This window comes from Camponotus floridanus, unplaced genomic scaffold (genome assembly GCF_003227725.1).
Source record: "Camponotus floridanus strain SB8 unplaced genomic scaffold, Cflo_v7.5 scaffold53, whole genome shotgun sequence".
NCBI classification, from domain to species: Eukaryota; Metazoa; Arthropoda; class Insecta; order Hymenoptera; family Formicidae; genus Camponotus; species Camponotus floridanus.
In genome coordinates this window covers 1,163,723-1,189,458 of record NW_020229692.1, presented here as the reverse complement: position 1 = coordinate 1,189,458, position 25,736 = coordinate 1,163,723, and the positions used below count along the sequence as shown (strand labels likewise).

At 34.0% G+C, this 25,736-nt stretch overlaps 1 protein-coding gene and 1 non-coding gene across 4 annotated transcripts in view; one reads left to right on the top strand and one right to left on the bottom strand.

Moving 5' to 3' along the window:
- The window catches only part of LOC105253951 (mannosyl-oligosaccharide 1,2-alpha-mannosidase IB), a 338,720-nt gene that overhangs the window by 221,608 nt on the left and 91,376 nt on the right, over positions 1-25,736 (bottom strand). The gene's annotated exons all lie outside the window — the stretch shown is intronic.
- On the top strand, positions 21,425-21,640 carry LOC112639255. Its single transcript, XR_003123397.1, has one exon. It is a non-coding gene; the product is annotated as a small nucleolar RNA U3 (small nucleolar RNA).

Sequence of the window (25,736 nt, the reverse complement as noted above, 5' to 3'; positions counted from 1 at the left end):
CTGCCCATTAAGCGACCATCGGCTATCGAATTCGATAGCCCGGTTTAAGTAGCCCGACCGATGCCGCGAGCGAGAGACTTTTTGCGAGACTTTCCGAACGGCGATTTCTCTCCGCGACGAGTGGCCGCGGCTGCATCTGAAGCGCGAATCTGCGCGAACCTGTTCCGCCGAAATTTATTTGAGACATTTGTCCGATACGACAGAGCTAAATGAAAAAAATCATTTGTCGAGTTGTGCGATTAATGTGAGGTACGTCTGGCGACGATTATTTGATAGTGATCAAACAATCTTGTTACTTTATCATATATAAATACTCTATTATTATTACATTATTGCATAATATTAAAATATTGTCGAAGATCTCGTATAATTTTATTTAAATTGTTAAAGTAAAAAATAAAGTTTCAGATAAATATCAATCGTATATCAATCCATCTTGTAACGCGTACTTGTATATTTTGCGAATCTAACATCGATAGGTCTCGATAACAATTCAAGAAATGACAAGAGATTCGGAAGAATCAGAATAAAATGAAATGTGGGAGGATCTTTCTGTAAAAATTTGATTGAAATCGTTATTCGTGCCATAGCCTCTTCCGCAGCTTCCTGTTATTCGTCACTCGGCTCCAAAGACCTCGCCGTTTATGCGAACCTTCCTCGATGCCGTCGTAGTAAAGTTAGTTATGACCGTGAATCATCGAAATGGCTACGTGTTCGCTATGACCCTCGACCGCGAAATATGAGAAGGAACGTTTTCTGCAGGCTCAAAAAACGAGATCATGAACGGCCATGGACGATGGCACTGTCGCCAAGGTAATGCAATCCTAAAGAACACGCCGAAATGTTCTCCTTAAAATATAATTCTGCATATCATAAAGAGCATATTTATAAGCTTTCGTTAAGTAAATTAATTTGCACAATTTTGTATTCATGAAAACATAATAAATTGAATCTTGCGCTGTCCTCTTCCTGAAGAAACTCAAGAAATTCTTAATATAATTATAATTATTATTACATAAATTAATTAATACAACTTAAATCAATATGACGTTCGAGGTGCAAAAGTGATGGATTGTTGAAGCGGAGAATTTTTCTTCAAATCTTAAACTCTCAAGTGGCCTCTTTCCTAAGCATTTTCTCTTAAACACATTAATTTCCGCAGGTGGAAAAAGACGATGTCCACTGAACACAGTGAGAAATGTATCCGAAGTCTTCTTTCATATTAGTAAAGTTAGGTCGCAAAAACACCATCAAATCGCCATCAGACTCGAAAATATACGGTCTCTCGAGCGCTCGTGCCAGAGGCGCTGTCGTGAAAGCAAACAACGGATAAAAAATATAGCCCTTGGCGCCTATACAATGGCAATATTTATAAATGCACCGTGAGTTTTTCGATCTTCAACTTGCCCCCTTCCCCTCCCCTCTTTCTCTCACTCTCATCGGTCTTCTCTCACGTGTGAGTAAGCCTCGCTCCCGAATCTTCTCCTCTCTATCCCCCTCCCTTTTTTTTAAAACTGCCCCCGGACTTGCGGCTCCTTTCTGACAAATTCCCAGACGGAAGGCACACGCCTAAAGGATCGACTACATAAATTCTCCCGCCGCGGTAAGCCATCGAAGAGGGCCCAAGATCTGTGGATTTATTCGTTCTCGTTGTAAGACCCACGAAACGAGAGACGAATGCGTGCATCGGGACAGAATTTTTTTCGGCTCCCGCGATGCTGTACTCTAAAGATACAAGAAAGATACCTTACGATGTCACTATGTTCTTTCTTTTTTTTTCTCTCACATATCCTAAAAATATATTGCACCCGAAAGCTGGATTTCAAAGCGGCAAGATCAGAAGATCAGAAGATTCTCTCCGCTGGCCTACATCTCGCTTAAATATCGTGCAAAAGTGATCTACATCTCTTGGTAATAGACAGGTCGTTACATCGATGACACGAAATAAGTACAATAACGCGCGATAAGAATAAATGCACAACCCAATACAAGTTAATTTCTTGAATATTAAGATTGATCTAAAGTGTCGTGAGAGGGATATATAATTTCAACAAATTAACATGTTTATACTTTATTTTATTCATGGAGATGTATAATATATTGTGAAGGCAAAAAGGCCTCCCTTTACCATTGTGTTGCGCACGGCTTTTTGCAGAACGAGTCGTAAAACTTCAACTGTATTCTGCATCCCAGATCCTATGTAAATCCGCTCGATGAATGAACGAAGACTGACAAACATAGAGAAAATAAAAAGAACAAAAGGGAGAGAGAAAAAGAAAAAATTCTCTTTTATTGTATGAAACTGACACATATCGTGTATGTGTCCATCTGCTGCGAATTAATAACAAAATAAAACGGACATGCCACGTTGATATTTCACCTGCGTCGCTTACGAGCATTTTGCAAATACCGGAAATTCCTGTGATATATAATCCTGAGAAAGGATCGATACGTAATATTGATAAAACAAGAACAGTGTGCATTTTTTGAAGACGATCCGAGAATCATTTGACGTGTAGACATGCGAGAGACGAGAATTTTCACTAAGCGAGAGAAACAAAGAAAGCATCCACATGTGATATGTATATCACAAGCATCGTTTCCGACAAATTGCTACAAAACTCGATGTTCCTTTTTCGAAATGTCTCCGCGTTTTCTTTTTACGCGCCGAGGTAGAAGATGCTCTGGGAATTTATAAGGAAAACGATATACGTATTCAAATTTTCGCAGGTATTAAGTTTTATTATAAGATCATTTCTATATTTTTCATATTATTCTAGTTATTGTCATGAAAGAAATATACAAAAAATAATGAGATAAGTGATTTTGAATAATAATAATTCTGAGAATAATAACTGAAGCTTTACAACATGCTTTTCAATAATTTATAAATCAAAATCATTTTATTTTAGAAAATAAAACAAAGTAAATTTTTGCGTATGTTGTCTATGTAGTTACCATAACTTTTATTTTATTTTTTTTCTTATTTTGTTGATATTCCAGAAGATATTAATTGAAATTTTTTCAAAGATAAACGTATATTGAATTTTGTTAGCGCGAGCGTACATTCAATTTTGTATTTTACATGATGGGAAATCTTTTGAAGAGAGAAATACTATTTGATATATACTATCTATTTATCTATCTATATATATAAAATGTAAGAATTCCGAAAGTATTTGTAAAGCAAAATAACAAATTTTCTCGTAACCTGTGTAAACAGAAATAGTGAAAAATGAATCATGCAAAAACACGACATCTCTGGTTTGAAATATTTGTACATATTTGCAAAGAATAATGTAAACATTTCCCAACGATTTTTATTTTAATTATAATGTTGATATTAGGAGAAAAATACAAGAGAATAAATGCCACTTACAAAATTGATTTTTTTTTGCAAACATGATTTTTTTGTAATAATAAAAGATATTGTATAATTCTGTCTTTCTACATATTTCATAAAAAATACTTTCATAAAAAAATATGATTTACTATAAAATGTATCCCAAGTTAACATGTAATTTTCTTATTTAAATATATTTTCTTATTTAAATAAATTATTATTCAATAGGTTAAATCGTTCATACAACACAATGATAAAGTGTGTATCGCGATAATGAAAAAATTTACATTTCGATTAGCGTAAAACTTGTAATACGTCCATAATTTCGTCCGCAAAATTGGCCGGAGAGGTTGTCTCAATCAAAAGAAACTGGTGTTTCGAGTTATTTTTTTTTCATAAGAGTTTCTGCCGATTGTCGAAGGTCTCTCCTTACTATGCAAGAACGCTTCACGAGTACAGTTCTCGTCGTAAATTCTGAACTCTATAAGCTGTACGTACGCAGTATGGGTGGGATTGCTTGTCTCCTTTTCAGCTTCATCGAAGTAAATTATGGAAAAACCGTGACAGAACCGCGCAAGGAGAAGCTACGCAAAGATTGACGAAGCATAAACGTCAAACGTAGCGTCAATTCTTTAACTTTTGAATTTGCAGGCGGATGTATTCTATCAACTCGATAAATTGCACCACGGATAAAAATGAAATTATATATATAACAAAGCCTGAAAAATATCTATTTTCAATTCGAACACTCTAGTCTATCTAATATCAAATAATATTGATATTTTGAAATATAATTGCTTTAATATTCAAATTTAATTCAATTTTAGTTCAATCTGGATTCAAATTTTTCTAAAACTGTTTCAAACTAAAATAAGATTTTTTAAAGAGAATATAATTTAAATTAATTACATGTGTATGTGTGTATGTGTGTATGTGTGTATGTGAGATGGAGTTTCCCCGGATTTTCTAATAAAATAAATAAATGAGTTTTTTGCAATTTATTGCAATAATTGCACGTAAATTGAAAAATAAATAATCTCTTGCGTTCAGCAAAAATCGCTGTAGAAATAATTATGTCAAAAATAATGATATAATCATTCAGTATATGCTGAAAAATTGTAGTCTTTGTTCTTTAAAAAAAAGACTAGTGTTTTTTTACCGTATAAAAAATGTATGCGAAATGTAATTTTTAAATTTACGAACCTACACGAAATACGAATAGATTTTAGAATCGCGAAAATAGAAAATGCTTTCAAATAAAGACAAGGGAGTTTTCATACATTTCTCTCTCCTGGGCAATTTCCCAAATTAATTAGCTAACATTTCACGTGCAGGGTCCTTGATTCTCTTGCATTGTAATTCAACTCTTCAGAATGAACCGGTTTTGTTCGACATCGTGAATTCGTATTGTGTTTCGATAGATCCGGACGGAGAGCTTTTCGGTTCCCAATGTTGACGAAAACTTAAATCGTAAAAGTTTAATACGGTTACGGTCTGTAAAAGCTTCTATCTCGCTCGCATGTTAGATACGTGCATCGAAATCGATATACGTATATAATCCTCCTTTGATAAACTTTGGTCTCGATTTCATTTTATCATGTGATGTAATCGTCGATGAATATATGATAAGAAATATCTATCTGAATGATATTTAATTAAAATCATCACGCAGAGAAACATTTTCTAGCAAAGTTTGATATCTTTTTCGTAATTTATTGTATCTATTATATTTTGAAGTTATAGTAAATCAAATCACACATATGACGAATTCTACGTGTTCGCGAAAAACAAAGAATCAAATAATTTAAATTTTCTCTCCGTAACTGTAAAAGACCGAAAATTTATTTCGAAAAGTTTCAGAAAGAGAAATATCAAGAATGTAGGAATAGAAAAGAAGCTGTGAAAAAGAAGAGAGGTCTAGGGGTTTTATTCGCTAGAAGCGAAAGAAGTTATCCAAGAATCGGCCAGCCGGGACTCTTTTATTATGACGCCTTTAATGAACTTTAAAATAGCTCGTGAAGGCCGATTATGACTGTTCCTACACATCGCGCAATAAGAACCGCATAATCCCAATGCAAAAAGTGAAGAAGACAAAAAGAAGAGAGAGAAAGAGCGAAAAGGGGCGTTTCATCGACAATATTTAAACTCAATATTTGCGCGATAGAAAAATTATGATACTCGTGAATAGTAATTATACGTCCCGAGCTCGGCAGAAACTCCGACTAATTGAGGCAAACTTTTCGGCAAGCCTGAAGCAAAGGCATGTCGGAGTCGAGTTTCCAAACGATATTGTTATCGACAACGTTAGCCGCGGTCGTTTGGCAATTCCTTTCCACCTCGTATCTCCATCTATCCGGTACTTTCGCGAAGTTATGTCGTTTCGGGAGTAAACAACGTTGAAACTTCAATGCGGGACGCAATCCAAAATCAAATCGCGTTATGTCGATATTACCGATTAATCGATGTTAATATCTTTAAACTTAATACAAAATCGATATTGAATTATTCCTATCTCAAAACAAATCAATCTAACAATCGTTTTAACGACTAAGGCCCGATTGCACCAACATTATTTCAGCTTTAAGAGATTTAAATATATGTCTATCTTTATCTTTCTTTTTAAATAAATGAAGACAGATATATATTTAAGTTGAAATAACGTTGGTGCAATCGGGCCTAAGTCAAATGTAACTGAAGGATACAGAGAAAGAACGTATCAAGTCTATTTTTTACAATAGAGCATTTTTAGCAGTTCGCGTTACTTTTTTAAAAGAGTCCTAATAATGTTACCTAATCGAAGAAATATTATATATTATTCTAACAATAAGTCCTGATATTATCATTTTGGAATAAAATAATTTGTAATTATATTCATAATTATATAGTAGTGTAATTATATTAGTAATTATATTAACTTATCTGGTATATGTAATATTATTAGTAATTTAATGTGTATTTTCATAAAAAAATCAAAAATTTTCCTATGTCGAGGTAAAACATAAACACATTTTTTCCTTAACGTCCATTTTTTACTGCTTTTTTCTTCAACCTATAAACACGTTCTTTATCTTTATAATAGAATGGAACTACTTTATCAGAGCTACAACATCCCAGTGTTATCTCGAAGAGATAAAAAATGAACTTGGTACTTCCTTTCTCTGAAGCCTTCGATTTTTAACAATTGTTAATCTCGATTTACTGTTTTACTCAAAAGAAAAACTATCTTTCAAATTCACTCGTGTCTATGCGACAAGCACACACAGAATATGAACGAGTGGGCCAGAAAACAGGGACAGGCGGGAAAATTGTACACGTAAATCAGAAAGAGGGAAAACTCGATCGTAGCTTAGGGTTTTACGGGCGATCGCCAGACCCTTTTAACCCATCGTCTGTGATGCGGTATCCTGAAGCCAGTCGTGCCGTAGCCGAAAATCATATATTTAGCCGAGAGGCACTGGCATGCCATAAATCTTCGGCTTTATGTTACGATCCTGAAAATGCGCAACGCGTTGGCGACACGCCAACGACCGGTCAGACGAGAGCGAGTCGCGTTTCCGCGCGCGGAAACGCACCTCGATGTGTCGCGGACATGCAAAATAGGCGCTTCCTATCGTTCACGTCGATTGATTCCGGAAATATCTCGACCGACGTTTCGAGGACGATCCGCGAGCGACAACATTGTATCGAGCTGATATTGCAACATTATATTAATCAATATTGTATTAAACTGAATTATTGTATAAATCATTATCAATATTATATCAATCAAGAAATTACGTGATCTACTGGAAAATAATTCAAGAGTTTATTGTATAAATCATTATCAGTATTATATCAATCAAGAAATTACGTGATCTCCTGAAAAATAATTCAAGATAATTCAAGAGTTTATTGTATAAATCATTATCAATATTATATCAATCAAGAAATTACGTGATCTACTGGAAAATAATTCAAGAGTTTATTGTATAAATCATTATCAGTATTATATCAATCAAGAAATTACGTGATCTCCTGAAAAATAATTCAAGATAATTCAAGAGTTTATTGTATAAATCATTATCAATATTATATCAATCAAGAAATTACGTGATCTACTGGAAAATAATTCAAGAGCAGCAAGATACGAGCTGTCGATTTATGGAAGTTATCTTTAAACGAAGGGAAAAATCTCTCCTTTTTTTGTTCATTCAAAGATTAGAGATAGCGAGAAGAATTCTCTCTCCAAGAAGGCGTCCCTCATTCCATAGGAAACCATAAGTACGTCCATTTCCGATGCTCCTTAATGATCGTTAAGAGCTGATAAATATTTTTCAGTGCCACATGATACTCGAACCGGAGACGAGGGAGATCTCTCGGACGAGCGCGATAAAATATTTTCTAGTTTATATGCTAATGTCATGAGAGAGCTAGGTATCCGTAGAATACGTGAATACGCTCAATCCAACGAGAGCGCTTCTCGTGTTTTCTTCGCGGTTATTTTTTCCTGCATTTCTCGACGAATAAGAATTGTGAATTTGGAATATTTCGTGCGAGAAAAAATCAAATCAGAGGAATGACAGTGAAAATATCGAAAGGAAATAAACATCCAACGAATCGTAAGGAGCAAGAGTTGTCGATAAATATTTTTAATATACACCAGGACGCATACATTAGAAAAATATAGCTTAGAAAAATATATACATTTTACTAATATTATAATATTATATAATAATATTATATAACTAATATTATATAAATATATACATTTTACTAATATTTTTACTCATATTTTACTAATATTTATATTTTACTTGCATATTTACGTAATGAAAATTTATCTTCTTTCAGATCGTACTTTTTTATAATATTCTTCTAATGAAGGCTAAATAATATTCTTGTAATATCTATAATTTCGTATGCAACAAATTAATGTAAAATGCCAATTGTCTTTCACTAAACTCATTCATTTCATCTCTCTGTAATGATCTATATAATTGTATCTTTATTCTCAATTTATTCAAGTGTAATATATTTATCATCTATTAGATATTGTGTGATATCATAAGAGGCATCTCAACAATAGAGCGACGAGAGTGTCTCGCTACTGCAGGGTATTACGTGCTACTAGTTATAATATTATAAGTAATAACACTATCCGCTTATACAACAAGTTTAGACTTTCTACTTATAATAACTATAGGCTTGGGAAACTTGAGGGTATTACATTGAGCGATGTATTCTTCCGAGAATGAATTCACTTCCGTTAGTCGTATGAAATATGGAATCTTAATTTAGCTATATATAGTAAAGAAAAACGAACTGAGACGTGAATCATTAATTGTCAACGTATTACAAAGCGAATTGTGTTTCGGAGCACGTTCTACGACAACCCATTTATTTCTTGAAAAGTTACCTGCGTCCCACCTCCGGTTACATTTACTATTTATAAACTATTCGCTATCTCTTTTCTTGAAAGCATATCGTCGACACTTAAGGTTTGTCCAGCTGGAGCTATCTTCTCCATTTTTGTTAAGTACGGGGTGGCGCAGGGTCGCGGCTTCCCGGGTTCAGATTAAATCAGAAATCGAGTCGAAATCGAGAGACGAGACGAATCGAGAGGCGGCCCGTAATTGGCCTTCCTTGCTCTCTTACACCGTCGATCTCGGTTCCCGGAGCTTCTACGCGACCCGCCGAGTCGTTAATCTTTCCGGAGATATACTTGATCATTGCATGCCTCACTACATCTTCGTTTACGTCGAGAGGGATCGAGCGCCGACAATTTTCCGATGCCACAACGCCATCTCTGCATCTGCTACAGCTTGCCAGTAATGAAAGAAGGCCGACTCTAATTGGGGACCATTTTATTATTCATTGGCGCAAAAATGGGAAAGCTCTTTTCTTTCTATTCCTTTCTTCGCAAACTTACACGAAATTATCGCGGGTGACATATATGCAGAGAGTATATTGATAATAATGTAATAAATGTCTCGATAGACAACATCGATAATCGATGAACAATAATTTACGAGAAAGGAAAAATTATAGTATAATTAATTGTTTTCTTAAAAACCATTTAAAATTCTAACATTGACGCTTTAATAGAGAAAAGAAAAAAACTTTCTAGGTCAATCTCGGTTAAATATTATTTGAAAAATCTCAAAAAAGAGAAAAGATTTTAATCGTTTCATTAATTATCCTAATTATTGGTAAACATATTTCTTTTGATACATCTCTCGCCCGTATTCCGATCACGTGTACACGATGGCAAACGTGGTACAACGAGTTTCCTTAATTAGCGAAAGCCGCCCGCCGGATAAGATCTCAAAAACTTTTTCAACCTGTTTTTCCAGTGATAGGGATAATGCGATTAAAGTTGTACTCTAACAACGATCCCGACTGATTGCGCGTCATCGCAAAAAAGTTGAAAAGTATTTGTAACGACACGATGCTTTAGTTCCCGAGACCTTTGTTTTATTTAAATATTAACATTAATCAGACGTACAATTTAATAGAATCGTCACAATTGCTGAGTTTGTTCGATCAAATACACATACAATTCTCGTCGTATAATTTTTAACCTCGTATGCGAAATAATCACATCGCGCAATTACTTCAAACGATAAGATATACTAAATAGGTTTGATCTAGACATTTTTACGCTCTATTATGTAGAGGATCGTAGCTATTTCATTCGGCCAGTGTGTAAAAATTTAAGGATGTTTTGTACCTATTTTCAAAATATTGAGAATTTAATGAAAATTGTACAGAATGTCCTTACATATGTTTAGAATCTTCAGTACAATTTTTAAATCGATTCACTAAAGCGTTCACAAATTATAAGGATTTTAATTTGCACCGAATTAACATGTGTTATGGGAAACGTATAACGACGTCGATTCAAATGACAAAAACACATGAAAATAATATTTAGAATTTGTTTAAGATTTGCAAAAGTTTAGATACAGAGGAAATATTTGGTCGAATAATATTATACAAGTATTAACTGGTTAAAAAGATATTAAATATAATTTAATGAAGTTAGCCAAGTATCTGTCACAAGGCGAAATTCTTTGCCAAAAGTGAATCATTTCGATTAACAAAATTCGGAATATTTCAGTAAAAACGCAATAAATATTAAAAAATACATCTCTGCACTGTAGCTAAGATCAAATTGTATTCCACAAAATTTCTCATACTCAAAATACATCAAAAGTGGATATTCGTCAATATTGATTTTCAGCTACTTTTTGCTGGGATTGTACATACAAAACATCCTTAAAGCAATAAGCAATTGAACGCGAATTTTAAGACAATTACAGACATGACGGTAGATGAAATTAAATTTTCGCGATAACATATCATAAAATACCGGAGCAATATAACGCGCGAGGCACTTTACCTTTCGAGAGTTTAATTATAATAAAACGTTTTCTCGCGGAACTTGCCTCTTCTTATATATCTCCGCAGGATCGATTCGTATTTACAGCCGGATCGTCGCGAATAATCCCTTTATATGGCGCATTATCCGTTTGCGAGACGCGTGCGGAGGGTGATAACGGTGTTTCCACCTCTCGCACGACTCTATCCGTTATCGTTCCAGACACTTTGTGCATCCGCGTTGCGACGCGAGCATGCATGCATGTACCTGGTGTGTAACAGGGCAAGCGTGCCCCGCCGACGTGTATCCCCACGTGCATACCGTTACGCCGTTATCACGTACAAAGGCTGCCGCATGTGCAAGCGATTCGTTCGCGCGCCCGCGAGCTGGACTCCCCAGTTTCGCGATTATCGCGGGGAAAGATAGAGAGAGGCGCGCACGGTGCATTACACGCTCGCGCTCACGTGCGAGTGCGAGTGCACCGGAAATTATGCCGTCCGACCGTGCATGGAAATCGCTTATGGGGAAACGGTAACGTGCGCGCGTGCCGCTTGCGTCTTCATCGTTTTTTGATTCTTCAACGCGCGCCGACGTGCACTGTCTGCGCGCCGTCTTGGGTTCTGTCTTTCGACTTCGATGTTTCACTTTCGCGAAATATTCGCCGAAGATTAAAACGATATCATTTTTTTTTATCCTCCAATAATCGCATTTTCGTTTGTAATAATAATAATCGAAGGTAGATACATAGATGGATTTGACGTGATTCACGCAAATATTGTTATTCCTGTTTTCAAGATTTCTCGAAAATATAATCGTCTGAATCAAGTTTTAGCGGCAAAATGTCTCGTGACAGATTACGGCTCATATTCATGTAACGCAGACAATCGTGAGAGAGAACATTCAACAGATCTCGTTGATATACGGATGTAATTACCCTCGTTTAACGATCCGGACGAGATTCTGTAACGTTATTTGGCGTTGCGAGCCACACAACACAATGACTTGTCAGCCGCATTGCAACTGCGATGAAACCGAGTTAACTACGAGATTAAAGCAGTCATCCCATCGGACTTTGCTGTAGATACACGCTCAACAGTTAGCTCGCCAGCAGGAAGGATTCTTTCAAAGACTAATTACACAATTAACAATTTCCGTTTCATCACCGGCGACTTTACACGAGTTAATAATATATGCGAAACCATTATAGCATTCTTAATCTATCTCTGTCACAGAGATTTCTCTCAAAAAGATTAAATCTTATAATTTTAATATTAGATATATATATGTACATATACAGAGTGTCCCAGTTACCTTCCGTCATCTTTCAAAGACAGATTCCTGGGATCATCTGAAGACGATTTTTCCTCAACGAAATGTCGAGGCACTAATAATTTTCAAATTATAAGTGATTGGAAATAAGGGGTTTCTCGTAAACTTTGTAGAAATAAAATATTAACAAAACCACATTCTTTGATTAATTTGAAATAGAGTTTACTTTAGTTGAGTTTTAATTTAAAACTTAATTGCAAAGATATATGATGACAAAAATCGGGAACATGCAAAAAATGATGGCCTTCATTGACATTTTCGCTGAGGAAAAATCGTCTTCAAATGATCCCAGGAATCTGTCTTTGAAAGATGACGGAAGATAACTGGGACACTCTGTATATATATATATATATATATATATATATATATATATATATATAAAGATTTGATAATTTATTTATGATGAAGATTGCGAGAAAAGGTGGAATATGGCGACAAGGAGCAAAATATTTGAGAGGAGACACAGGAGTGCCCCCCGGCAATAAGCTGATAATCTCCAGAAGGAGAAATATTCTTCTTGGGACTGGATGTCACATTACTTTGATATAATGCGGTATTACGGCTTTTATGTCCTCCTTCGACCACCGAACTCGCGAATGCCGTATGTTCGGGGAGAAAGAGAGAGAAGGAAAGAATGTTTACCTACCGCAAAACGAAAATACGGACCACTGGACCTATGCACTACCACATACCGATATTACCTGAAGATTTAATAAGGCGGTAAAAATAAACGAGAAATTTTTTTTCCAGACTCTTAAATAACGCGTCTACATCCTCAATTCGTCTGTTGCAAAGAATAGAACCGCTGCAGTTTCCAATAAAAATCGAATAAACTGTTTGTGTAATCTTTTCTTAAAAAAGATTCTAGAGAAAGAAGTTTAAAAAAGAAGTTTAAAAATAGAAAATAATATTCGAAATAGCTTTCCTTATCAATAATTATTATGCGTTAGGAATATTATGTTCGATCATTTACGACACTTTGCAACGAATATTCCGAAGATTTATGATCTTAATTCAGCACGGAGGAGAATTCAGAGGGAGAAGATTCCAATATATCAAAATCAGTTAATTAGGATAATTATATAGTCATAAAGACTATATGTAATTAGAATATAAGTAGATACGAATATTAATGCGAAACTTGCAAGCAAAATCCTCATATATGTATGAATTATTATCTTATAACAAAAAAATTAAGATCTTGAAAAACGAATGAAAAGAAATATATTCTTTAATATATTCTTTATTATATTAATATGCTCTTAAATTTTTCTTACTGTTAGATTAATTTTGAAAAGACAATGTATGAGATTTTTTTACAAATCATAAGGCAGCAAATCTTGTAAAAGAATATTTTGAATGATTTAACTGAGAGATTTTCCAGAGCTATTAACGATTCATGCATCAATTTTTAACGTTAATAATAATAATAATAGCACAACATTCCAGCACAACATTTCATTGTTTTACACTCGAGTCATTCAAATGTGAAATATGTAGAGCCAAAAATGCAGTCGATGAAAAAAATAGCCAAACTTGTCGGAGAATCAACAGACACGAAAGCCATCAGTTCACAAATATTCTCAATGAATAATTAGCTTGATTCAATATGTACTGCATTTATATCGGACGAGACTTTCTACACATATTTATGAGACTTATAATTTATTTATTCAAATCTCGAAAAAAATTATTAAAAATCCTGCAATTCCAATAATTTTAAAACAATATACATGTATATATAAAGAGATAAAATAATATAATATTATAAATAATATAATATTATAAAATGTACGATGTATTTTATATTAGTTATTATTATTTTATTCAAGTATTATTTATTTATTTATGATCTCTTTCTTTCTCTCTCTCTCTCTCTCTTTCATTTTCTTTCTCCAATCGCATTTTTGCTTCAATTCTGAGATAAAATAATATAATATTATAATATTTTTCAAAGGAGAATTGTAAAATTTATTTTGTTAATATCAATTTTAATTATTTGACAATTCTCAGAAAATGCTTAAATTGCTCGAATTCAAGTGAGTTATTTCAGGCACTCATCATTTATGCGCGTCTGCCAGCTTGATGAAAACCGCACAAGATCGTAATTACGTGAATCTGGATGAGAGAACCATATGTCAGTAGATATGAGATAACAATCGTTCACACACATTTCACGTAGGTGTATTAGAAATAAATTCAGTTTAAAGTGTATACAATTACAATCGTAATATTTTGATTAAATATTTATATTAGTCTATCTATTTAACCAAGTTAATGACATATAATTGTTGTATTGTCAATTCTTAACAAATAATTTAAATAAAGAATTTATGATTTTATTAACCTTTGAAGATACCTACACATACAACATTGTGCAATTCAAAATATTCCATATATGCTTGAAACGCGTTTCGTCAAACTTTGCATAAATATCCGAAATAATTCATTGATCTCAATATTATATATACATACGCGTATTAATCAATCAGTTGTAAATTTAGGTAAATACAAAAATTCCATTAATTATATATTATTCCATAATATTTTCTTCGCACATATTATTAATTGTATTATATTGTATAATATAAATACTATATAATTTAATAATATAATTTACTAAACACGTTTGCATATTTATTAAATTATATAATTACTATATAAAATAATTTAATAAATTTTTGCATTTATTAATATAATATATTTTTCTATAATATATTTTTCAATAATATTGGTGTATTTCAATAATATGTGCGTTAATAATTGATAATATTGTTTTAAATGGTATAGCAAAATATGAATAATAATTATCTGCTGCAATTATAAACGGCCGTTGTATACTGTCTTCGCTCAATGCATTTATAGCAATTTATCTGGACAGAATGAATGTTCTTTTAAAATCTAATGAGCCTCCCAATAACGTGTACGAAAAGTTTGTACTGTCGAGCAATTCCAACACGCAATTTAATTCGCGTACGCGATACAATTTGTCGGGCCTTAACGAGAACATATCTTTGTTTTCCAAAAAAGAGAAGAAGATGGAGAGAAGCACGGAATATCAATGACTGCGATCGAAGTTTATACGCAGTGAGTTTAATCACGTAGCATTTCGAGCGTGCGAATCAGCAGGGAACAAGCGAAAAGTACGAACACGACTCCCCCTGGGAATCAAATCGCCGAAGGGCACATCAGCTGCACGTACATACAAAAAAAGGTCAGCTTTCTAGTATAACGCGAACAACGATCGAGATGTCTATCCACTAACTGTCACCAACAGAATTCAACAATATAAAAATCTAACGAAATCTAAATGATTTAGCCTAAAAATCAGAGAAATCCATTAGGTGCCTAATCAGAAATTAAATATATCATTCAAACTGACAAGAAATTGTTATATTTTTTATGAACTTAATTTCTTAGATATAAAAAAACACGCACATAAAATTAGACAGAGCTATGTATTGCAATACAATTAAATCGATTAAATAGAAAAATTTCATTTTAAATTTCATTTTAACAAAATTATATTTTTGAATTAATATTTAGGGCATAATTGTGAACAGTTATGACATTTAATTAGTTAGAATTTAAGGATGAAAGATAAAGGCAATCTTCGGACATATAAAGACATTCCCTCATTCATTTAAGACGAGTATCGTCACATATCGTGCAGAATTACGAGATTACAGCGGTCAGCGAGACACCCGTTAAGTGGGATACGCTCGTATCCTTGTACGGCGGGATGTGCGACACGCAAGGATTTACGAGCAATAAAGTAGCAATAACGAGGACCACATTGGTGTATCCCGAGAACGACCATGGATGCTGCATTGTGGTCCACGACATCTCGCGCAAGTCTTGTCCTCCGCGAATATCCCCGCATCCTTCTCAAGGACCATATCCTTTATGCTCCACGAGACGCGGAAGGGAACGCACAGGTGTTTATACGCGAATTCATATATATTCTTTTTACGGGATGAAAGATGCAATCGCGTAAGATTCTATTCATCGCGAAAATCGTTGTCATTTTTACTTCTATGATTAAAATTTATTGATGAGTTTTGACAGCTGACACAAGTTGTAAGCTGAATAATATGATCAAATAATAGCTAGTAATGCTCAATAATGATCGCTCGATAAATGAAGTTGAGAAATTGCGCGAGTATACAACATCTTAGTTAATAAAAATTTTCCTTTGATATCTTTGTGAATGCACGGATAATATATATATATCTAAGGAAATATATTATGAATATTTCTTTTCAGCAAAAAAGAAATATATATTGCTTCGGAATGCTATCTATTTTTATCGGTGCTCGTAATAGGTGACGTTCAATTTCATTATTGAAGGATATATCGAAGACGCCGATATAGCATTGGATCAAAAAATTCCGGGACGCAGCTAGCGAACTTCGTTCACGACAACTTGTATAAGAGTTTACGGCAAGTCGTAAAATGGTTCTGAGACAGCGAGTCTCTTTCGCATTCTCAATAAAGGTGACTGCGACTAATACAATGGCCTTCGACCAGAAACTATCTTTGTGAATATAGCGACGGACGTCTCGTACGTCGGTTCTTTTACAGCCGGATCGAAGCATCAATTCTTTGAACAATATTCTTGGATCCGTATTATGACTTTAAATGACGCACACAAAGATACTTCGAATCATAATTAAGAATTGATGCTTAAATGCAATAATTTCAAATACATATTTGGAAATATTTGGTATAAGAACCTCAATTCTTAATTTATCATACTTAAAAAACTTAACATAACTTAAAAAATAAAAAATAACTGAATTCAAAGCTTGATCGATAAATATACGTCAAAATCAGTTTTGCACACTTTATTATTTTATATTTAAGTAATACCATTAATTTTTGTTTACAGTGCAATTTATCGGGTAAAAGTTTCGATCTGTCGACAAATTTACCGAAAAAATAAGTTAGTAAATAATAAATCTGGCCATCATCTCTTTATGTCGACTTCAAGTCGTCATAGTCATTTTATTATCGGGAATAATTTTTGTACGTGGCCTGATTAAATTATTTTTAGTTTACTTTATGTAAATTGAATCAGAAACATATATGTGCTAATAAAATTACAAATACGATGACATAAAAATGAAAAATGTTTTTATCAGATATATGTTATAAGAGGACAAAATAATCTTTTTCTTTCCTATTCTATTAAAATCATGAAACAGCGATAGCTTTTTTACAATTTTAAGACAAGTACATAACTTGATTTTTTAAGCAATAAATACGCAAGTAATTTCACGGAAACGCGAAATATTTTTCATACATAGAAGGAGTTCTGGGAAAGGAAAATTTACATCGTGCCAACTTTCCCCGGATGCTCTTCGAATAATTTTCTCGCGCCAGCTTCACCGACTTTATCTCCCGAGAACGGAGTACACGGTGCATTCGCCGGTTAAAGGTCGCGGACCTCTAATCTTGAATGGGTCGAAACGCAAGGTGGCGAGCACTTGGGCGAGGTCGTCCTATATTTAAGGGACCCTCCCATAAAGGACAAAAGTTGTGCGCCGTATCGCAGATGCGCGAGCAGGCCGCCGCGCTGGAAACGGTTTTAACGTCTCGGTCGTCCCGAGCCGGTAATGGCCCCGGTCGGAATAGTTTCAGAAAAATGGCCACGGCGGCTGAACTTACAGTTAAATAAACGCCGATGTGTCCGTGTGCCAGTACGGCCTGGATAAAACGATTTACTGGCGCCCCCGCGAGCGGATAACGCTCGCCATTTGTACGTAATTCCAGCGGGCGCTCTCGCGTTATCCGCTCCGCGAAATTGTTATGGCGAAACGAGTTTCCGTCCTGCCATGTCGCAGGTATCCAGGTTACCTGGCTGAATGGTGGATCCCGAGTCACTGCCCGGAATTTCGTGGCCTCTCGAAAAAATCCACGAGAAATTAAAGTTTCAGCGATATTTTTGTCCTAATGCGAGTATATCGTTTTAAGCAATTTCTAGATTTACGATTCAAGATTAGGTGACTCGAGAAATTAACGATTTTAAGGATGTTAATGTTATGCATCTCTTGGTGTTTTCACACAGATTTTAAAGCAAACATCATGAGAGTTCTTAGAGTGATTTATAAATATATTTTAAAGCATTCGCACACGCATCATACACGTGATATATGTATATTCTTTTCAGCGATTACTCTGCATGTCTTGCTTTCAATTTTAAATTTGTCGATATTTACAAGCTCTTCAACATTGCGAGTGTTGATCGTAAGCGTATTTTCTGGTTGCGCTAGTTATACCGCGACAATTATTCTACAACGTCGTCGGCTACGAACGTGCTCGAATTCAAGGAACGCGTTACATCTTAATTACGTTCACGTCGTCGGATACGAATCCAGAAATTCGAGCCCGTGTCTGCGAACAGGGAAAGCTCGTAGGTGGAACCCGGGGAAGAATGTCCGCGGATTAAGTGGAACGAACGTGACTTAAATCCATTGTAACCCCTTGGAACGTCGGTATCGTTTGTAACCGTCACGGTTGTATCTACAATGTGAAAGAGGACGAGAGAAAGAGAAATGAAAAAGGAAGACAGAGGGAGAGGGAGAGGGAGAGAGAGGAAAATGTGGAAGGGCCAAGATGAGGAAAGTAAGGAAACAGAAAAGGGAAAGAGAGAGAGAGAGAGAAAGCGAGAGAGAAAGCGAGAGAGGGGTTCTCTTAATCTCGCCTTTACGTACGCTTGACAAACGAGGAATGCGGATGACACTGGCATTGTACTCTCCCTCGTATTATCCGTACGATCGCACGGATCTCGCATTCTACTTGGCGGGCGTCTTTTGCAGCACCTCTCATTTGCGTGTTGCCGCGATGAAGATATCGACTTAACACCTAGATGCACTCGAATTGCTTGCAGAAAGAAAGGAAACAGGAAGAGAGAGAGAGAGAGGGGGGAAAGGAGGGAGAGGGCGAGAGGGGATTTGCCATGGGCACGAACGTCTCGTTGTTGAAACGGCATTCTTCCGCTAATGGATATGGTCCCTGCAAACTTGATATCCAGAGTCGTTACGTCTCTCTACTCGCAATCCAAGGAACTTTCCTCCGATTCTTTTAACGCTGGAATTTTCTTGCCGAGAGAGACGCAGCAAATTCAACGGTTAAAAATTCAAGTTTTGGATAACAGCATTGACAAAGATAAAACCACAAGCTCAGTTATGCATAGCACGTTTCGATGTTTAATTAAAGCTTCGCGAATAAAATATATACGATCAACGAGATCCTTTTTACACCTACATTTATGCGTTCGTATACCTCATACACATGCATATATAATAATGTAAAACAAATAGAACGATACGCAAATTTGAATGTGCCTTTTTAAAATGATACATCGATTCATATAATAAAAAAAAATCAAAAAAATCATAATATAAAAATTATATGATAATAAAATTGTGATTATTGGAAATATCGTAGAAACGCAAGACTGTTTATCCATATTTGCGTTTACATTTTTTTCGGATCTTGTGTCATTTTCACTTCATATTCGTGATAATCGCTGTTGAATAAAATGTTTGCTTTCATTTGGACGAACTTAGATGACAGACTTAACGGCGGACGTTTACCGCGCAAATATATCCTTACTGCCATTATGTCAGCGGCTAGAAAGGCCAAAGTATTACAAAGTTGGAGTTACAAGATACTTCGCATTCGCCATTGTTAAAGTTGGTATGAGTTCTCTCATCTCCTTGCTTTCAGATAACAGCGTCTCACATTTTAGTTTGAAGTTTATTGGCGTAATGTCATAAACTTTACATTTCAAAGGGATCATAAACACGCGCGCGCATGTACATGCATAATTAAATAATATTTCATATCTCCAATTTCTAAGGATTTAAAACGTCATAACGAAATTGCGACTGCGTGATGAAAATGCTTGAGCTAAAACATGTTTATAACATGTCGTTTGCGTTTCAGAGCAAATAGATAATTGAAGCTTTTAATATTTACATAGCCAAGTCATAATTTGTATTTTTTTCTCGTTAAAGAACTAAATATCATTTTGTATTTTATAATATGTAAGTTAAAAAAATATATTTCTGTCTCATCGGTATTTTTATTTTAATGGGAAAAATTTCTTAAATCTACATGATTACAAGAATTTGTCTTTAGTCACTCTTGTAAATATATAATATTGTGATATATGCAAAAAAATCATGTATAATTCGTCGTGTGATAATTTTGTTCAATACAACCTGGCGAGTAACGCGTAAAAATAATTATAAGTTTATTCATCCTCTTTTTGGTGCACAGTTTGCAGAAATCAATTATCGCGGATCGTGATAAAAGCGGTCGTTATAACGAGCATATATCTCAATTAATTTTTGTTGGTATTGACATTGCTACAGGTGTCACGAATTAAACATTGACGGTACCAATTTGATGTTCCGGCCAACGTAAAAATCGATTTCGATAAATCAGAGTAAGCTCGAAACTCGATTTGTCTTGTCACAAATGACTGGAAAAAATTCAGCGGCAGGAAAAATATTCATTTTCTCTTGTTACTGTAATAAAACCGATCTAGTAAATGTTAAAAATTCCAAACCAGTAATATCTCTGTTGCTTTCTGACAATGTATAAAATATTGTATAATTTAGTTTCCCAATATATAAAAAAATATATATATTTAATAATTTTTAGTCGCTTTTTTATTTAAATTTGTGATACATTCGAGAAAAAATGTTATTTGCAAGTATAACTGCTAAAAGAGAGAAAAAAGAAAAAATATTTTTTTATATCTAGCTTAAATAGATAGATGGTCTTTCTTTTTTGTGGAAAATGCAAAATATGAACGATAATAGAGACCTCGAAGAAATCGAGAGTTTATGTTATTCTCGCAGTCAAGATTGAAGGCTATATATAGTTCCTTTTCACGACTACATTAACTTATAGCAAAGAAAACTCATTGTCAGCAGCAAAGAAAGAACGATGAGAAGCAACAATCCTCTTTTTCCCTCTCTTTCCCTTTTTCTCTCTTCAATTTATATTGATTTTATATTGATTTGATTTTATAATTCTAAATATATATATATATATATATATATATATATATATATATATATATATATGTGTGTTAATAAACGTCAGAGGTCTGAGATCTCGGCTTTCAAATACGTAATAATCGAGCAGCAAATGTCTAAATGTTTCTAGTATGACGTCTGCACTTTAGAACATTGTTCCCATTCTATAGCTGTAAATAGATAACCAAGTTTAAGTGCTATTTATATGGACAGACCAGTTGGCCTCCAGTTTCTATCTTTGTTGCTAGAGAGTTACAAGGTCTAATATAATAAAGTGTTAACAAAGATTTCGTGGTCTACACGATATATCTATGCTGTGTTAAGCGGTAGAATTTCAAGATACTTTGTAGAATCATTCTGTGCAATGTTCTGTTGATCTTATTCTCCTTTCTTAACGTAGGAGTTGATGTAACTAAGATGAGAAGCGATAGCCTACTTACTTTAGCGTGAGAACGACACGAATTCTTGACCTGTTCGAGATCTTTGTCATCGATGATCGTTTACCTTCTGCACTCAATACAAGAGTAATGGAACGAAGGGTTTCAGCGCGGTCTACTAAGTTTCGAAAAGAAAAATATTTTTTCTCTGCGTATGGTATATACACAGGTAAAATTATTTTTAGATTTGGCTTACAAAATTAACTATTAATTTTGTATATTTTATAATATTACTTTTATAATATTACTATTAATTTTATAATATTTTATATTGTAGTAATATTTTTTTACTATTATATTTTCTAATATTTTGCATATTTTATTTTATAAAATATTTTATTACAATTCTCTTAAGTAATATAATAGTTGAAAAAATTATTAAATTTTTCTACATTAAAACAATATTTTTATATAAAAATGTAATATATAATATGAAAAGGTAATATTATTTTAAATGATATATTTTGATATTAAATGTTTCTCTCGATTTATTATTAGTAAGATTACCTTATATGAAATTCTAGTAATATAATATAATCGATCCTTATTTTTTCTCCTTCATAATTCAATAACAATAAAATAATAACAAGTAAAACACAATATATGTTACACAATATATACATATATGTTATAAATTTAATCTGTAGGTAACTAAAACTTAATTTGTGTTGCATCTCAACATTATACATTTATATTGTAAAGCACAATCCCAGCCACGATGTGAATTAACGTCACGCCGAGTATTTTACGCCGCGACTCATCTTCCTTCATTACCACAATTTACATGACACAACAAGTAATTAAGCAACCCTGTCATGCGACCGCTTAAACGACGACGATGGCAGTGGTTTCGGTATCGCACAAGCGTTTTGTGCGACAATGCGTTTTCGGAATAGCCCACACCATGTCGCGTAGACATGTCGCGAGTACATGTGCAACGCCGACATAACGATTGCGCGAATGGGTGACACATGTGTGTTCGGTAGCGTGCAAATGTCCCGCGGCGACACGCCAAGGTGACGGTAAACAATGTGGGCATATACTACTTCCATGCGTTCAATATTAACGCATTGTGCTATGCGATACGGCCTACATGCGTTCGCGGAGTCCATCGACACCTTGTATATGCATTCATTCTCTCGGATCCTTCCTTTTCACAATTACTAAGTGACAAAATTAGCAAGTAAAAAGGCGTTATTATAAAGAAAAAAATTTTCTTTTTTTTATTAATACACATAATTTAGAATATATCAATAAAAAAGAAGAAAAGAAAAGGTTTCTTTTGCACTCTAATTATTGTATCTTGGCTCTTGTTAATATCGCTTTATATTTGATATTACTTAATAACTGATATTATTTTGTGTTAATTTTTTAATTTTTATTTTTTCTTTTCGTTTTCTATTTCGTGGAAGTTCAACGGATATTTATTCAATAGACAAGATATAATATAAAAAAACTATAAATCTTTTTCATCTACAAATTACTTAATCACTATTGAGCTAATTGTTTTTTCTTTGAGGGAATGTATGGAAATACATTATAAATAATTAATCGACCGATTGTCTTCTGCGTGTACTTTACGTTTATTCTTATTATAAAACTTAGTCAATTTTGTTATTTGTTAATCATTCGATACTTATTGTTTTAAATTTTTAAATATATTCCATAACAATTTTTTATAACGATACACGCTGCTATTATTTCTCTCGTCTTGTTAACGATATAAAAATCGCTTGTTACTAGAACAGACAATCTAAACAAAAGCTCTTGTAAATGTATGCTTTGATCCCTCACCTCGCACTTCAATGCATCCAATCGAATATGCATCTCGTGATTGCTTTTCTTTTCCCACTTCTACCTTTCTCCCTCGTGGTTTTGTTTCTTTTATTCGTCCCTTCCGTCCTTTTAGCATCTTCTTTTTCAAAAGACAGTATATCATTTCTTTTATCTTCGTTCTTGAGAACTTAAGAAAAAGCTAACAATCGATTCTTTTTTTTATACATTCTTTTTTATTAAAAATATATCCGATAGAAATAATTATTGATTATGTTAAAGAAAATTTGCCACTCCACGATGGAAGCGTTCTCTTTCAAAAATTAGAACTATTACATTTTTTTCATTCCCTTTTAGTTTTTCATGTCTTCGTTAACGTTGTAAAGATTGGTCGCTGACGTAACTTCATAACGCAATGAGAGAAATAACTACCACACGGCCGTGGATCCCCCAATGCAATATTCTTCTCTTTTATCGTCGTTCCTACCATCTGCCTTTCTCCGTCTGTTCCCCTTTTTCTCTATCACAACTTGCACTACTTGTTAGCTCCCTTCAAACTTGCTGCCGTAGAAAAAGGGAGCCGATGACTGCAAGTACGATACGAGGTCCTAACTAGTTGTCGAAGCAGAAGTTTGCTCGGTCAGAGGTTAAAAAGAGAGTGCCATCCGTTTGTTTATTAGAGAAGTCGTAATTGAAACGTTAATTCTTCATTCTTTGCGAAAGCCATAAATTTGTAATTTGCAAGAAGATTCGAAAGAATCGTCCAATAAAATAACGCTCTTATTCGTTAACTTTAATAATAGCGGAAAAAATCTGTAATATATTTATAAATGTAAATTTGTTATCTTTATATTTTATAATTTTAATATCCTCTGTTATTCTTCCATTACTCTTTTGTATATCGAGTATTAAATATAATTACTATTTTGTATATTGAATAGATAAATTTTTAATCAGGTCATGCACGTACACCTGTATCGTATATTATATTTAAGACAGAAAATATAAATTGACGAATAAATTTAATAATTAAATTTAAAAAATATAAAAATTGAAAAGAATATATCAGAAATTGGAAATTAATGATTCGGCAGCATTAATAAAAAGCGACTGACTTGCGAGCAAAATTCGCATGACCGATAATGCGAATACATTCTTAATTTACGAAATTAGTGATACAGATGGGACGATACAACGGAGAAAAAAAAGAATTGCCAAAAAAATTATATTAAATTATATTGCAGATGGGAGATTTCCTGATCTTTTTTGCACGAAGGTAATAACGATCTTTCGGGCAAGAATACGCCGATAGCCAATTTCTTGTATATCCGATATAAAACTCGACTTCGGTGCCGAGTAATCTCGTTTTTATCGGCTCTCACAAAATCCTCCAATTAGCTCGCATAACATTACCGTAATTACGGTACCTACCTATCGACCAAGGCATCATCGATAGGCTTAATACATCTTCCCTACATACGTATATCCAATCTCTGCTTTTGCCGAAATTGCATTTTTCGTCAGTATGAGGAGCATATGTGAAATTAGCAAATAGCTCGCGAAAATCACACTAACGCAAATAACTTTATATGAAGCTTGTATAACGAAACAACATCTATAGCAGGAAATTTTGATATCGTACTATGCACTTTAAATTTTTTCTTCAACAAAAATCTTACAAATATTTCAGATGTTTCCCGTGATATGCTTCAATAAAAAGTATAAAAATCGTTCGATAACATTTATGTCGCGTTTTGATGAGCTTGCAATTATAATCAGATACGTTAGTGACACACATTAGATCTTAAAAAAAAAAAAGAAAAAAAATTCAACCTATATATTTTAATCATTAAGGCAAGATCAAGATTAAGCTTATTAGAATTATAAAATTTTACATAATTATTTAGCTTCACAAAACTCTGTGTGCGGCATATATACGCAGTCCTTTGATTGCGTTAAATATCATTTTAAACAATATGGGATACAAATTATTAATAAAATCGGAGACAAAATAATACGAGATTTTTGTTACAAAGATTCACTCAAGCCTGAGATTTAAGAAATAAATTTAATTTTGGAAAACTTTCAATACAATATTTTTACGATAATATTTTCTCGCTTTGAGTCTTGCGCAATTCTAGACCGATAATAAAATCAATTAAAATTGCCATAATGTCACAAGCACACGAGCAACACGCGAAAGTAGCGAGAGATGCGGGAAAGCCAAGAATGGGTCATCTGTATCATTTTAGGATGACAGCGGTGGGCCGCGACGTAACAAGACCGCGGTAGAGAAGTTTCATAGAGTGTAATTAACTCAACGGTATCACCTATGTGTGTGTTTCGGCGAGTACTCGAGGGGATAAGTTGGCTGGTTGCGAACGCGACGGTCCGTTGTTGGCCCGCCTTAGACAACGCGCCCCGCACATAAATTTTCG